At 35.8% G+C, this 18,082-nt stretch overlaps 1 long non-coding RNA gene across 2 annotated transcripts in view; it reads right to left on the bottom strand.

Moving 5' to 3' along the window:
* Positions 1-17,457, bottom strand: part of LOC122074542 — a 19,108-nt gene extending 1,651 nt beyond the window's left edge. For both annotated transcript variants that reach the window (XR_006138992.1, XR_006138991.1), the window contains exons 1-5: positions 17,307-17,457; positions 17,122-17,207; positions 12,745-12,885; positions 934-1,319; positions 677-845 (exon numbers count right to left, since the gene is read on the bottom strand). This is a non-coding gene — a long non-coding RNA (uncharacterized LOC122074542). The remainder of the gene's footprint in view (positions 1-676; positions 846-933; positions 1,320-12,744; positions 12,886-17,121; positions 17,208-17,306) is intronic.
* Between the last annotated feature and the right edge of the window lie 625 nt (positions 17,458-18,082).

Here is an 18,082-nt window from a genome sequence, read left to right as displayed (position 1 = left end):
TTTTCTTTCCCCTTTAAATTAAAAAAAAAAAATTTAAGTCTTGCGGAACAACCATGGACACGATTCTGCCACATGAAATGGTGATTGGAAAACCTAAAATGTTGAGGAATAGGACGCAGACCATTTTTTTTTTCCGAACAGAAGTTGACTAAAAAGAAAATAATATTAAAGTCAATAACAGATATGTATTGCACATTGTATAGTCAGATGTTAATTTTGGGACAGTAATTTAAAGTATTGGTGAATTGAAACTTGGCAAATAAGTGAGGGAGGACACCTTATCTATAAGATTTAAGATCAGTACCATTTTTTTTTTTTGGGTTGAAAAACCATACTACTTCTTTATTCATTGGTGTAATCCTCTACACTGCTTGCTCAGAGAACCTCTTCCTTAAATTATACGTTTTCTCCATCAAATCTGGCTGGGAGATTCAATCATTCGCTTTCTCATGGGAACAAGATATAGATATATCAAAATAATTATTTCATGGCCGGCCCTATATGTCAATGCCAAGTTTTACCACAAAAAGAAAAGAAAAGTCTCAAATTAACCCCACCCCTCCCTAAAAAAAATAAAAGAAAGTAAAAGATAACTTTCTCAATTAAGTTCCATATTTAACTTATTAAATTCAAAGAAATTCAGGATAAGAAAGTACTAGGGAGATTTCTATCTCACCTCTAATTGGTATCAAATATCAATCTTCTCCAAAACCAGTGTTTTCTCCATATGTTCTCTACTAGTTGGTTCTCTGGTAAAGTTTCTTTCAATGTTCTTAAAACTCTTGATCCATTTGTACAGAATAGAAATGCAAATCATGGTTTCTTTCAATCAAATTGCCTGCCCCCTACATGCCGCAGCACACAATAGATTAGTTCAATTTCAATGGAAAAGAAATTCAGAATAAGAAAGTAAGAAGGAGATTTCTGTCTAACCTCTAATTGGTATCAAATACCAATCTTCCTCAAAACCAGTGTTTTCTCCATATGTTCTCCACTAGCTGGTTCTCTGGTAGGCTCTCCGTCATTGGAATGAAAAATAATATAAATAATCCCACTAATAAGACAACTCCCCTATTGAAGAATATCAGTACTCGAGAATGGCACATCTTAGATACTGATAGATGTGTCATCACTCCAATCATTAGCATGTTAAAACATCCACTAATCACGAATCCCAACATCTTGGATTTTCGAGGGAATGCTTCGTTTAACCAGTTGTAGGATCCAGAAGAGGTTTGGAAGCGCTTCTTTGAATTTCTTATCCAAGAGTCGAGATATTGTATGGGTTGTAAGTCGTGCAATAAAGCTCCAATTGCAACCTAAATTTTGTAAATAAAATCAATAATGTGATGAAATTTGTATATCAGATTTTTTTTTTTTTTGGGGGGGGGGGGGGGGGGGAATAATGTGCTATGGAACAAATAATTTTTCTTTCAAAGTTATCTCTATAATGCATTCTGAACCATTTAGCATAGTGTAACAATTGGTAAATATGTAAAATGTGTAGTTTGGAAACTGTCTTATGATCTCATAGACGAAAAATAGACTGGAATACCTTTAATTTTACTTCAATTTTATTTTGATGAAAGAAAGGATCAAAATATCCTTTTTTTTTTAGTTTATAACCGACTGTCAATTGCCTCTAAATAGTAAAAGTGGGAGGGAAATGTCAAAAATTGAGTGTGAAATATGATCACCTAATATACACACTAAAGTTTCCATCAGGCGAGATCTCTTAGACTTGTAAGTTGCTTGCATTAGGATGCAAAGATATGATTCCATATTGCACTAGTTTGACCAATAGTAGGCCTTAAACAAGGTAGATTGGAAGGTTTAAGACATAAATCCTGCCTAATTTAAACCTGCCTTAAACAGTACATAAGAGTTTTAACAAACAAAATAAGAGGTCAAACTAACACAATCTTAATAGTCTCATACTATATGTTATTTTAAAAGAACCTGATGTTGACAATCATTTTTATTAAGGTGAACTAACAAAGAAACTAACTCTTAACTCGTTGCTGTTAAATATATTTGGTTACAGTTTAGTGGTTCAAATAGGCTTGGGATAAACTTACTGTTTAATGTGTTAGGTATAACATAAGTGGGGTCAACTGCATGCTACTACCAGTGGTTCAAATAAGCTTGGGTTAACTTGCCATTTAATGTGTTAGGGATAACATGAGGGGGAGTCAGGCGGATGTTAATTCCAAACTCTTTTCTTCTTGCTTTATCTTCTATGCTCATGGGCCTTGCTCTCACAGGTCGCTTACTGTTACAAACATGTGACATGGGATCCTGGGCATAGGGCTAATTGCCCTATACGAACAAATGACAAGGGATATCAGACATCGGGAATCCCATGAAATAGGAAATGGAAATAAATTATTTTTCCTGACTTAATTGATATCTATTTGCATTTTTCATATTTTTTTATTATTTCCTTCTTTAAAACTCAAACAAGTTACAAAGGCTCTAGCACTCCCTCTTCTCTTTCCTCTCCGCCATTACATATTTAGGGATGTGATAAAACAATCCCTTTGTTTCTGCTTTTCTGGTATGTGAAATGCACTAACCACAATCGTTGTTGGCCTAGGTAAATTTCATCTGTGAGAAGAAAGTACCGTGCATGAATGATTGATTTTATGTGTTTTCTGAGGTCAGAAATCAGGTAAGCTGCCATACTTGTTCTATTATTTCCAAGTTTTGGTGTGAATGATGTATATATATTTGTTTTCTACTTTATGCTCCACGATAATGTTGTCATATGCCATCACATTTTTCTCGTGCGACTGATCTAATTTATTCCAAAATTGGTTGTTCTCTGCCAAATTGATTCTGCATTGATATGCTGTTAGTTGTTTATGAACTCTTTACTCTTTCAAAAAATCCATGTAATAAATAACTCATGTTGACTTACCTAATTAAGTACAAATTATGCTGTGTGATCTGATTGTATCTAGTAGTCTGGTTGTTTCTGGTTGTTGTATATCCTGGGTTGGATGTGGTCAGAAATGTGAAGTGCCGAACTCAGTTGTTTCTGGCTGTTGTATAGCCTGGGTTGGATGTGGTCAGATATGTGTAATGCCACACTCAATTGGTTAAATTGTGCTTTTTGGGTGCGTTAGCCTGTATTTATAGCAAAAATGGAAAGCTCAAAGTGGTGCTAAAGAGTCATTTTCAGCCACAGTTTGATGATATAGGTTTTCAGATTACATAAAGTTAAATGGGTCCAGAAAACTGAAATATGTTGGTAGGAAAGGATGTCAAGATACTTTTATGATTGGCTTATGCCTTATGGACAACTATTTCATCATAGCTCATGAAATCACGATATGGCTATACAATATTGTAATGTTTCTTTGAGTTTTTTCTTGGTTTAATATCCTGTTACCATATCAGTTTGACTAACCCTCATTGCAGGTTCTACTTCTGTCAATCAATCTTGGTTATGCAGATCCGAGTTTTCTGTTCTGTTGGTACTGCTGGTGTGTGTCCTCTTCATATTATACTGACATTCTCTGTTTATACTCCTGTTGACAGTGTTCTATCTACTTACTAAATTCTGGCTGCAAAAAGTAACTTGTTAGTTTGAGTAGTTTCGATGTACTGATTTCTGGTATGTTGTTCCTTAATGTTAGCATTTAGTAATCCTGGTGTTTAAAAGCTGATGGTTTTCATACTTGTCGATTGGGAGTTTTTTCTCTGTTACCTTCTGCTTTGGTTATTAGCTAATTTTCTAATTTTGTTAAGTGTTGTTACAGTAGATCCTAACCTTGGATTTATCTGATTTTCGGTGGGATTGTTCATCCTAGTGAGTGCATTACATGACCCAAATTTCAGATTTATCCGATCATTAGATTCTGTTTTGTTTTATTTTTACTATTTTACCAGATTGTGCTATAATAATTCTATTTTCTCTACCCTCGATCAATAAATATAAAACTCATGGATATCCTAACGATCGTTCTTCTTTCCTACACTATATAAAAATCATGCATTAGAAAGTAGAAACATAGAGTAATTCAACAAGAATAATAAGTTAATATATTTGATGGAAAGAAATATACCTCGACGGAGAACATGACAAAACAAGATCCAAGCAGCACTATCTTCCTACCGAACTTGCTAACCAATAGCAAGGAGATACATTGCTAACCAATAGCTAGGAGATACAAGACCCAATATGCTTATAATTCTAATAAATACTATGGGCAATGAGTCTTGCTTCCTGATCCTCAGAGCTTTAAATAGCAGGGGCGCAGAAAATGTCACCACGTTAACCCCTGCTAATTGTTGAAACGCTTGGCTCATGATGCAAATAACCAATAAGCGTACTTGCTATTTTTGAATTAGAAAATGTAATGGCATAATTTCAAGGTATGATTTCCAAGGACATAAACTGGAGTGCTTCTCTACACTGTTCTTCTTCTTTATCATCTTTTATTTTTCTGCTAGTTCCGTCACTCTCTCTCTCTACTGTACAGAAATTCTGATAAAATCTTATAACTATGTTCTTCTTGACACTTTAAGACTCCAAACCTCAATTCTTAATACCTAGCCTAGATCCAAAGCCATTGACCAGCCCTTTGTGCTTTTCACTACCCATAGCCCATTGACTTTGGATAAACCTTGGAAATCTCCCTGGACATAGGAACCAAACCATCATAACTCTTATTCTAGTTCTCAATTTCCCTTTTCCTTCCTTACTGGTCATATTTCAACTCCAACCCTAGTTTCGCATCAAATTACCTAGTATTCCTTACTGTTTCATGATTAATAGTAAATCCACCTTTCAAACTTTCTTTTCCATAGATAATCTGAAACACATGCCTTGCTATTTTACCATTGTATTTCACAAAGTTAGTTCGGTTCGGCCTAATGCTATCTGAGTAAGTTCACACACTAGCAGGCCATCGTATGTACTTAAGGGATTATGTACGTTTATGGGGATCCTAGATTATCCAGTATATGTAGCTCTGATATCCCATGAATCTTCTTCTAACCTACACTATATGAAAACCATGCATAAAAAAGTAAAAATGTAAAAAAGTTCATAGTGATAATGTGTAATTAATATGCTAAGCAAACAATGTTTAGTAAAAAGAGAATAATGTTACCTCAACTAGTAGCATCAATGTGCAAGGTCCCAACATCACTTTCCTCCTGCCCAATATGCTTACCAAGAATATAGAAAAAAGTGTACTCACTACAGCTGCAACTCCAATGAGTACTAATGAGAATGAGGCCTCGTGTCCAAGTGAAGGGCCTGGAAGATTAGGGGTGCATAGAACATCACAATGTCAACTCCCGCTAGCTGTTGACATACTTGGCTAGTGATGGAGGTGATCACTGAAGGAAGATTCTCAGATTTGTACAATTCCTTCCACAAGTTTTCCTCTAATCTTTCAGTTTCACAAGCTTTAATAATTTCCTCTAATTCATCATCTATATTCTCGGATCCCTTCATTTTCCTTAAAATCTTTCCTGCTTCTTCAAAATTCCTGCACCTTACTAGTCTTTCCGGTGTCCCATCAAGTGCTAGTGGTGTACAAAGAAATATAAGGGAAGGGATGAAAGCGATGTTGAGTGGAAATTACCACTTGAAGTGGAATTTACTAAATTTTCCAGCAAAATGAGTTTCCAGATTGGTCACAAAGAACCCACTGGCGATCCCAAGTTGGAAAATGTTGTTTTCCTTCCATAGTTTTTAAGGCGCTGGTAAGGCGACGCCTTGGCGCTGATGCGGTCTAGAGATGATAAGGCAGTGCTCCGCCTTTTGTGAAGTGGCGCCTTATAGGTTTTTTTTTTTTTAACACATTTTAAAGTTACTTGATGAAGATTCCAAATATATATTTTTTATTGGTAGGTGTATGGTTTTGTTAACACTTGAGATGTATGGGATCAGCTTTACTCCATCAAAAATAACCAAAACAAACAAAACAAAAACACGATTCACAAACAGGGTTTGGATTTTGTCAAGGGTTTTGAGAAAGGGATTTGAGAAGGAATCAAGGTACAAGGAAGAACCATTGATCCAGGCCACCATTTTGCTCCGGTAACGGTGAACTCCATTCTTCTTTGACAGGAGTAGAAATATAGTGGATGACCTTAGGACTTACGCACTCATTTTGGCATCATAGAATTAAATACAATAAATGCTTGTATTTTTTATGTCTTCTTTTCTTTATATTTATAATTTTGTTTCATAATTTTGTATTTATATTATATGTTAATATGTTATGATGAACTTAGGGCCCGTTTGATAACATTTCTGCCGTTTCTGTTTCAAGAAACGACAGAAACAGAAACGGAATTAAAGGTGTTTGATAAGTCATGTTTTTAGAAGTCGATAGTAACCAATGAAAAAATGGCCACAAGTCGTTTCCAGAGCGAAACAAGTTGAACTTGTTTCGCCTGAGTCGTTTCTTGAACCATAAATAAGTAAAAATTTCTATTTCTATTTCTGAAAATAAGTAAAACGAAACAGTTTTATCAAACGCTTTTTACTCCGCTTCTGCTGCTTCTGGAAACAGAAACGGCAGAAACGCGTTTCTTGAAACGTTATCAAACGGGCCCTTAGTTTATTCATTTTATTGATTTGTTTTCTTGATGAATATCTTACATTGGTATGAATATGAACATTTAATATTTATTTAACATATGAGTAATAGGATTCAACTAGGATTTGAACCAAATAGATTGGTTTTATAAAAAAATTATACATAAACGCTTTAGTCAATAAGGCGACGCTTTATGCCTGCCTTATCGCTAAGGCGCTCTGAAAAACCCTCAAACGCCTCCGTCGCCTTACCGACTTAAAAACTATGTTTCCTTCTCTTTAGCACTACCCCCATAATGCAGGAATAAATTACAAGTAACTAACTCCGCAGTTTATAACCCCAAACAATACAAATAGGAGCAAGAAACAATACCATCAAATAAACCCCCAAGGATACATTACCCATATAGGAACAAAACCAGCCCAAAACCCAACCCGATAGGAAAAAGAAAGACCTTCTATAGAGCTGGAGAGATAAAGGTGCGGCCAGGTCTGTGGGAGTCTGATTGAGCTGCACTTTTGAGTGTAGATAGTCCTTAGGGAGAGTATAAAAACCCCCAAATATGAAGGGCTTCTGACGGCTGGTTATGGAGTTATGCGATTTCTTGATTTTCAGACCTAGGAGAGAGGATGTGAAGAATTCTGCAGGAACAGTAACTTGTCTTCTTCAGATGACCTTCAAGAGAGGATCGATTGATCTTCTTAGAGTATAAAATCAGTCCTCCAAAGGATCTGCAGATCATATCTCAAACTTGGGCAACAATGAGAGTCAACTGGCTTCAAGAACAAGAACAAGAACACTTTGGCTCACTGATTCTGATTTTGTACGCCTTAACAGGTCTGAACTTCTAATAACAATAAACAGAAAATAAAAATAGAAAAAGAAGAATCAATGGAGGGTTGAGAAGGGTGAAAGAAAATAAAGGAATGGATATCTCACCTCTCAAGTTTTAGGTATCACACCCCTCAAAGGTTTAGGCATCTCACCTCTTAATAACAGTTTTTTTAGCTAAAGAGTAATCACTCAATAATTTATTCGTTCAAAAATCCCATTATAAGGACTAGACACTCCTACAATTAGGAGCTAGTTTTTCAATAGAACTAGACACTCTTACTACAACTAGGAATTCAAAATAGGACTAGGACTTGACTTTATGACTTCAACATGGAGTAGGACTAACTAACTAATAGTCCATATAGGACTTTAGAACCGACCAATTATTGAATTAAATAGCAACTAAACTAATGAATTAAATCCCGTTTTTCTACCTTCTACTCATATTTTAAACCCAATTAAAGTGGCACATTTCAAAGAAAACCCATGGGATCAAAGGCCCAACACATATATAACACACCCCAAGGCTTATTTGCAATAAAATAAGCCCAAGTGACTTATCTGCATCACCCCAGTTTGTCTCTGATGTATACTGAGGAAAAGCCTGAAAATTATATCACATTTTTATCAAAATAAGTTGCTAAAACAATAATATTTGCTAGTTAATTTCTTATAGGCACACTAGTATTGGGTTTCTAAATCACCTCAGAGTTAGGAATTCAGAAATAACACAAAAAACCATAACTGCAAAGAAAATTAGAATCCAGCGAACAGAGAATTATTTAAATAAAGTAAAACAAGTTTGATGTGGCCAGTCTTTTGGTCAAATACCCTATTCAGACCTCAAATTCCCTCCATCGAATTCTCTTTCTATTCTTATTTGCCTTTGATTTGTTTGTTGTGAGAGAGTGTTTGAGAGTTAGAACCAAGCCTATTGGAGGACATCTTCTCTATTCAACTAGAATTTCAGATCTCGCCTGAGATTGGATCACTTGTGGACCAATCTTACATTAAGGTATCTATGAGTGGGTTCTCTTAGTTGTATTGGTATCACGCTACAAACTTCAAACAAAGTTCTTCTTGCCACTATTGGACTCCAAACACCAACCTAGATACCTTGCCTAGAACCAGACACTGATAAGCCCCTTGCTAGCTTTCACTACCTATAGCCAGGTGTAATGCAGATCTCAAGAGAGGTGATGAATACATAACCAAAATTAGAATGTTTTATTAAGAATAAGACTTGGATTGGGTTTTATACATGTTGGGACTTTCGTCCAATGAATTTTCTTTGTAATGGGCCAACTTAATGGGCATATAATATAGGTAGAGTCTAGGCATATGAAATTATTTATTTATCTTTATTTTACTTGTTATTAAGTGTTTTAGGTAAGGATTGAATTAGGCCTACAATTTTTAATGTTGGGATTTGTAAGAAGGCCTAGCATTGTACACGAATTTTGATTAATGAAATAGCTATTGTTGCTCCTTCTCTATCGGTAAAAACTCCCTTGTATTCGATCAAGGTTGATTGGGGTTTAATCCATCCAAAACACCTTGTCGTGTGATGCACGGGTGGTCTTCTTTCTCTATAGTATAGTTGCCAAGACAACTAGGGGACCCAAGGCGTTGGAAGGGAGCTTAGGGGACGAGGAGTCCGCCTAGGCGCCCTAAGAGTGCATTAATGACATGTAACATAACAATGATAATTTCATATAATTATGGTTATATGCAAGATGAAGTCATATCAATGAAACATGATAAATTTTTGCTAGCATGGGACTAATATGGAAACCAACATATAAACAAAGCAAAGGATATAATATAAGCATATTATTCAAACAAAAAAAATTAAATATATAAACATAAACTCATGATGTGTCAAAAAGGCGTGATCTCACCTTAAACCCAAGAAAGAGCCTGGACGCCTAGACTGCGCCTAAGAGATGCTGTGACATCTGTGCTCTATACTATTCTTCCATCCTTCTTCCTCTCCATTAACAAGTTTAAGTTCTGGTTACTTTTCTGCAATTCATCTTCTAGTAAATTTTCTAGTTGAAGTTCATATGCAAGCTTTTTTTTTGCATGAATTCTTATTAGAAGAATCCAGCCATTAGAAAACCGATTTTGGGAATAAGTTCTTCAATGTTCTAGAGAGATTATATTAGAATCTCCATCAGATCTGACCTGCAGATCAGGATTCAGGAGACATACTGAAATCCCTATTCTACCCGTCTCTTAAATGTAATTTTGTCCTTTCAAATACCGATTCGATTTTCTGGTTTCTCTAATCTGATATTTCTGAGATTCATAGTAGATAATCAGAATCAATTACTCTACATATTCCACCATTCTGGAATTCTGTTTGAGTGGTGAAATTACTGTTCGACCCCTCTACCCTATCCTCCTACTTCCAGGAATACCCCATTCTTGTTGATCCAACCTGCAGATCAAGAGCTAAATTTCAGCAGATGTTCAATCATTGATTTGTTAAACTCGAAGTGAATTTAGTGAATTTTAGTGTGTTCCGACCATCTGATTTTGTTTTCTTTTTTTCCTTTTTTTTTTTTTTGTGGATGAACAAGCATTATGTTAGGAAGAAGAGAAGAATATGCATGCCCAAGAGCCAAAGAGAAGAGCAAACAAAGAGACCAAAGAAGCAAGCCTAGCCAAGAGGGGCAGGCCAGCAGCTGCAAGATGGAAGACCTCATGACTTTCTTGGGTGTATTTTTTCATTGGACAGAATTGCCCCCAATGTTATAGATTTTTATTAATCTCTTAACCACATCTACCCTTTTCAAAAGACAAGCTTCCAATTTGCTTCCTATTTCGAACTACTCCCTCCCTCCCTCATGAAGAGGTAGTGACAAATGTAATAAATTCTCTCTTTCCTATTAAACAATTAAGAATTCTCCAATGTACTAGTGCATAAAAATGCAATTATCTGTTCTCCTAAGAGTACACAATTACCGCAAGGAAACATAATAATGACGATGAGCGTTTCTTTGCTATGCTACTATACTTATACTGGGTCTCCTAATCTGCCTCAGCCAGGCAATGGAAGAGCTATGGGAAGTAAACACAAAAACATGCTGATTTGTGCCGGGCACACTATATAAAACAATTAAAAAATTCAAAGAATAAATAAGAAGGAACAAAAATAAGTAAGGCAATTCCATTTCGCTAAAAGACCTGCACCAGAGCTCCGTAGCTTCGGGTCTACTATCCCGGTCTTGATTTTCCTACACCATAGATATAGGAACGATCCTTCCCCTTTGGACCGGTTGTGGGTGAGGTATTTGCGTCTATACTAAACTAATATCAAAAATATAAAACTTATTTAACACCAAAACAGCCAATGTACATGTAAAATACATTGGCTTCTCGACTGTCGTAGCTCAAAAACTAAAAGATGTGGATTGTGTAACAAATATTGTAGTTCAAATTCTACAAACAGAAAAAGAGAAATTTGTCTAAACTTTCTAATTTAAAACATAAAACACAAAATTCACCCCAGATTAAGTCACAGCTCATCAAGTAAACTCACAAAATATATTATAGGTAAATTTAGATACTAAGTTCTTAACCATGTCTTGTTTAATTTTGAAATTAAATCCATCCAAGAAAGACTATGATGCCTACATTGAGTAATAACTTGCCAACATTCAGTCATTTGAGTAAATAAAGAACACAAAAATAGAAAGACTATACATCCGAATAAATCATTCAGCATGTGGTCACATAGGTAACGACTTAGTGTCCCAACCTTTCTAAACTTCTCCTGTAAAAATAAAATTACTTCATTTCCTTTTGTTGATTTCATCTTGCCTCTATAAATCACAAACCCTAAACTGACATGGTATAAAACATATTATATTGGTTTATACATGATGCAAATCAGAGGCATTTCTTGAAGTGCTCGCAGGAGGATGCAGGCCAGGCCAGGCCAGGCCAGGCCAGGCCAGAACCAATAATATTGGTTAGTTTATTTCTTATATGCACGCTAGTACTGGGTTTCTGAATCACTTAAGAATTAGGAACTCAGAAATCCATTAGTAACCCAGGAACCAGCAAACAGAGACTTGTTTAAATATAAGTAAAGCAAGTTTAAGGTGGCCAATCTTCTGGTTGAATACCCTAATCAGACAACAGAATCTAATAACAAAATTTAAAAATAATCCAATGGCCGCTTGTCAAGATAATTAAGTTGGCTAGTGGAACAAGGAAACGAGAAACTAGGAACAGATCATAAAAATTTCATAATTCAAACAGTAACCATAACAAAGTTATAAAATAAAACCTGGAAAATCAATTTATAAAACAAAGAATTTTAGAGTACGATTGTGACTAGGAATCTAGCCAACCCCAATTAGTTGGGATAAGGATGAGTTGTTGTTGAGCATTATGCAAGAAACTGAAATCGACCAGAAAATTCAGTTACACGTCGTCGTTGTAGTTTGACCTTGAAAGATCGAGTTACAGGGCAAAAAATTAGGTTTTAGTTTGATCTTTGAAACTTGGAGTTGCAGGGCAGAGCCCAGCCATATCGCTGCTTCGATGGGAATTGAAGGGAGAAGTGAAGCTAAAGCATGAACAGGAAAACCGAGTCAACATGGTCGAGTTAGGTGGGTGATCCTACTAGGAAGTTGATTGATCTCAATCTAACAGGTTGATCCTCGAGCTGGATGACCTGATTTCAGAATACATGTGGTGGGTTAGATGAGGCTGAAATTTGTAAGCCAAGTAGATCCCAAGGTCCCTGACCACAATTCAAATTTCAGCTCAAATGGATCTGGACAAATGGAAAAATAGAGATTTGAAAATTTTTGATACTATAGGAGGTTCCATGTCAAAACATGGACAATAGAAAATACAAGAAACATACCATCAATACATGGAACTGTATATGATTCAAGTTCAGTCCAAAATCTGATGCATAGATGATTCTGATCTTTCCTAGATATTTAGCTATCAGAATTACCAAAACACCCTCCCACATTGCACAATTAGGTATAAAGACCATAGAGTACAACCTGGTTGGGTATACCTAAAAAAATTTGTTCTCTTCATCTACGTTCTCAATAAATTGAATAGATGTGAAACACACTTTTGCACTGCATTTCAGCACTAGAAATAAAATAGAACTGGGTTCCTTCTATAAACATATTGAAAATGAATATATATAACCAAATAAATAATTGGGGATGAGGAACTATACTCCACTATGCCTAGTGGAGCATATCCCTTCCTATGTACACATAGAAATGCATTGGTGGATCCAAATGATGGAGGGTTAGAGAGTAATTTCATTAGAAAAAATAGAAAATAATCATATGAAGATACTAACCCCATCGAATCTGGTAAATCGCTGATCTCGCTGGTGACTTTCCTCCATATCTTTATATCTTTATGTGGCTCAACTGATGGCATCTTCTCTTGTGTCATCTTTCACAATATTCTTGGTGAAATGCACTTTAAAGATGATCTCCTAACAAATGAAAATAAATAAATAAATATATATATAGATTTTTTGGCAAAACAAGAAGTCATTCTAGGTATCAATATTCTTATACCTTTCAATATGGAAAAATATTCCATATAAAAAATGTATTCCTTTTCTATATAATATAACCAGAAAACATGTTATACACACAATCAGACACAAACATTTAGAAAATGAGAGAGGATTACCAGACTTCAGATAACAAATATAACATCTACCAATTACTACAACATTTTTCTTCTAACCACTTGGAAAAGTCTAACAGTTGTTACACATGGCAGATATACAGTAGCTTGGAAACACCTTATGATTATATAGACAAAAAAAAATGTCATGAATACCTTTTACTTTAGTAAGTCCAATTTATTGTTTATGAAGTAAAGGACCAAAATATCCCTTTGTTTTACATAATAATTGAACTCTTATTGAAAAGGCATCCTGCCAATCGAAACTAAACAGGAAAAGTGAAATGGAAAAGTTTAAAAAAGAAATTGCAAATGATCACGCTAATGTATATAGTGAATTTTTTACCAGGCAAAATCCCTTGACTATAAGTTGCTTGCATTGGGGCAAGGATCCAAAAGATTTAATTCCATCAATCACTAGCCTCACCAAAGGGACGCCCCAGACAAGGTTACAATTAGAACATGATTACTAGACTACTAATAACAACTAGAACAGTTTCTAATTACTACAACATTTTCCAATTGGAAAACTATCATTTAATACTACATATGCCTGTTATCTTTATGTATATTAAGCACCAAAGAAATGGACTCAAAACAAAACTGAAAAGATTAATAATCAGTTCCACAAAAACCAAAGATTATTATATCTGGTAACTAGAGTCTAAGGTTACAATAGTTTCGGTTAAACAATCACAAATGGTTCCATACCAAATCGAAAACAATTATTAGGTTAACTAGTGAACAGTTTTTCATACTCCACCATTCTCCAGATTCCAAACCATCTACCACCAACGCTTAGTTTGGGGGACAAACTGAACTGTCAAATATTCCTTGGAGAATGAGGGACCAACCCCCCCTTATGCGTCGATACAAAATGCAATAACTTCTCCCAATTAAAAAAAAAAAAAGGGCATTGTAGAAAAATATGGGTTATCTATCTCTTTCTTAAACGATTTGCTTCTATTGATTTCAAAAGTGAAAACGAAAAATAACCCAATTACCAAGAGGTCTCCTATTCGAGTCTCCTGGCTGTTGTGCAGAAATTCTGATACAGTCTTCTAACTATGTTCTTCTCGACACTTGCAGACTCAAAACCTCAAACCCTAATACTTAGCCTAAAACCAAAGCCATTAACCAGTCCTTCGTGGTTTTCACAACCCATATCCAGTTGACTTTGGAAACACCCTGGAAATCTCCCTGGACAAGGGAACCAAACCATCATAACTCTTATTCTGGGCCAAAGATATGGGTTGACCACCCAGCTTGCACAAGGTCAACGGTTCACAATGTTCATGGTGGGAATAAGGGTTGCAACAATGTGGTGTTGCCATTTTTCTCTTTTTATAAGATGTAACCTTTTAATATTTAATTGGACAAGTGTTATCTATTTAGGAGCATGGGATTGGGATGCACTCCAACACAAATGCTTCTCGAACGACTCATCCAATGGTTAGGAAGGCTTGGACACACAACTCCTGGTCGATGGCCTCAGGCTCCTCTCCAACGGCCAGAGTTGGAGAGGCCATTAAGGGTCCCAACCATCGGAAGGACCCCAGCTATGTGCTGTGGCATGTACCAGGATTCATCCTATTACATGGACCTCACTGGCAGCCTATCCAGCCACTAGAGAGAAGCGACATCCTAATTGATGCCCCTATACACCCTCTCATGGGCTAAGGCACTGGCATTGGAGCCACCATCCTACTAGAAAACATCTCCTATTTAATTGCATAAAATTAAAAACATTAAGCTCTTAGCAAAATTCAGGCCAAACCTCTATATGGTTTTAATATTTTCCCAAAAATATCCTCTCAACATTCAAATGGTCACACCTATTTGTAGCACCACATTAAATGGATTAACCATTCATTACGATCTTCGAAAAACATGATAAAAAATTAAACAAAAAATAGGACATCTCCAATGAACAATCAGCTAAATTTGGATGCACAAAGAGAATTTGGTGCAAGGCAATTTGGATCACATTTCGCAACACAAAACTCTCAACAATACATTCATCCTTACTAGAAGCAAATCTAGTGAATATCAGATGACTGATTTGTGTAAAATCACATGGATTTAATTTTTTTTTTAACCCCAAAAAAAAAAAATCCTATTTGCATTCTCTTCAACAAATATACCACCAAAAATCCAAGGTGCGTTATTAATTATTAAAATTCAAGCTGTTGATTATATGAAACTTTTGAAATTAGTTGACTTCATTGGGTATAAATTTCATTTATTTAAAAATTTTAAGAACTTTGGATGAAAATGAAAACAAGTGTAAGTCAGCAACTCATTGCACACAGCCGGGTGCTTTACATACTTATCAGTTACCACTTATAAATCCCAATGCATTAGAGTTTTAGAAATTTTCCACACTTTCTTCTAGCAATAATTAATAAGTTTGTCTACGATAGTAAGTGTAACCAGGTCATTGTTATTCAAGCACCTAAGCTATTAGTTTTCCCACATACCCTTCAATATATTCAGTTACAATTCACTGTTATTACAAACGACCTATACCACGAACTCCCGAAGTGTACCTCATGCTGAGGATCATGGTGAATCCACAAGATTTTAGTTCCTGGGAATCGGGCACCAATATCGATACGGTATAGATCCGAACCGGTCTTGGACCAATCAGTTTTATCCTTACTTTTCATTAAAATGGTTATATTTTAAATAAGATTAGGCTTACTTCCATAAAGAACATCCATTGTTCAACAAATATACAAAATAGGCAGAAAAGAGAAGCCTACTTTTAATTTCTACTTTGCATGGTCATAGCACTCTTAATCCTATTATGGAAACTTTCTATTCTATAGGGTTGAATAGATAATGCAACAATTCAGCCACAAGTTCTAATTTTGTAATGTTCTAGATAAAACCAATGACACCTAAGCTTATAAGCATTATAAACCTCATAGACCTATCAACATATAAGACTCATGGTAGGGGAATAGGAGTTACCCATGCCTAATGATGAGAGAAAAAAAGAACTAGTGGCTGAATTGTTGGTCAACAAACAATTCAACAAGGAATGGCTGCAGGATTTTGAGCAGTAACAGAACCTCGGGAAGACCGTAGAGGCTTCAGGTCATGCACATAGAATTATAACAACATCACAAAGTTAACACCTATACCTAAGATACCGTGGGGTGGGTCCAAATCTTGGCCTTCACAACACTTAACTGTCAGAGCACCTAAGCCGTCACTTTGGATGGTGAATGCATGTGCTTTTTTTGTATGTATATGTATCCTATTTCTTAACTGTTTTCTCACCAAACATATCATGTTCATTTTCTCACTTTGTTTTGGATTAAAGTTTTCAAGAAAATATGAAGAAACTATCTAGGTATTGGCAGTGGGTAGCTCTTTGTAATAATGAGAAATTTTTAAGGAGAAAGGTACATCAGTACTACTGCTGGAATTATGGTGTCTATGGAAGAAAAAAAATGTAAGACTAATCCAAGATCAATTTGGGTGATGTTTACTTGGTCTATTTTGAATAAAATGCAGAGAAGCAAATTGGACAGCAGTAGACAAGTTAAAAAAAATCCCAGTGTCCTTTACCAATCATAAAAGTGATATTTGGTAGAAAGATCCAATATTAAGTCACATACTGTTGTTCATTCAAGCAACCTCTTAGTTACAAATCCGGAACTGTTGACACACTGCAATCCTCTACATTGGCAACAACCTTTTCATTGCATAATTTGATTAAACCAAATACTGAATGAATCATTTCATAACAAAAAGAGAGTCAATAGGTAAAGACTAGTAACAGAAAATCTGCCTAATATGTTAATACCCAAAATATGATTCACAAATTCCTTGAGGACAGACAAAGCAACCACTTCCTTCCATAAACAAACAAAACAACACCAGATCATGCGATTTTCACCTTCCATGGTTTAGGGATTTTGAGAAAAAATAAAAATAAATAAAATGAACCAAACTCTGAGATAGCAGAGAATGGCACAGAGAAGGTGAGGAAGAAGAAGAGTTGAGAGAGACTGCAGAGATTCACCTTCGGTTGTAAGTTCCAAAATCCGCAGCCCCTACTAGTAATGTGCGCAAAGTCCAGCGACTTTCTGCTAAGAGGATTTGTCAAACCTGAAACAACCATCCATGAACAAAAAAAACACCCCAGAAAAATTAGACATACTCAGAGGATGAAGAGTTCATAGAGGGTGAGAGAGTGCAGAGATTCACCTTCTTTCAAAACCGACTCTGCAGCCCCTAGAGAAACTAGGGCGTGATTATGTGGTTGTCAAGCTATTGTCTTGCCCCATCTACCCTAACTTCCGTTTGGGAGAGCGCTCTCTCTCTCTCTCTCTCTCTCTCTCTCTCTCTCTCTCTCTCTTGTGTCACGAAGAAGCCGTCTAAAGCAATGGAACTTTTTCAATGGTAGAAGTCTTTACCATCCATGGTAACTCACGGATTTCGCGTGGGTTTGGAGACCCAAAGTCCCAACCCGTTCTCTTTTTTATTTTTCAACCAACATTAAATCGGTAAAATTTAGCGGTTCATATTTTATGTGCCCAGATCGACGGTTGACAACGTTCATGGTATGTATAAAGGTTGCAAGAATGCGATTCTGCTTTTTTTTTTTTTTTGAGAAAATATTGTAACATTTAAATATTTAATTGGACAAGGGTTTTTTATTTAGCATGCCTCTACATAGACAGACCGCCATATCTCCTGAGCGATGGCGTCAGGCTTCTCTCCAATGGCTGGAATTGGAGAGACCAATGAGGGTCTCGATCATGGGAAGAACCCCAACTATGTGTCGCAGTGGGTGCCAGGAACAATATGACCACAAAGACCTCATTTTCGGCCTCTCCAGCCACTAAAGAGGAGCTACATCTTGATTGATGTTTCCATACGCTCCCTCGTTGACTAAGGCACTAACATTGGGGCCATGTTCCCAGCTTCAAAAACTTTTTTCCTATTTAATTGAATAAAATTAAAAAATATGAAAATTCTTA

The sequence above is a fragment of the Macadamia integrifolia genome, chromosome 3 (assembly GCF_013358625.1).
Source record: "Macadamia integrifolia cultivar HAES 741 chromosome 3, SCU_Mint_v3, whole genome shotgun sequence".
Lineage (NCBI taxonomy): Eukaryota > Viridiplantae > Streptophyta > Magnoliopsida > Proteales > Proteaceae > Macadamia > Macadamia integrifolia.
The sequence above is the reverse complement of the archived record's forward strand: the minus strand, read 5'-3'. Positions and strand labels throughout refer to the sequence as shown.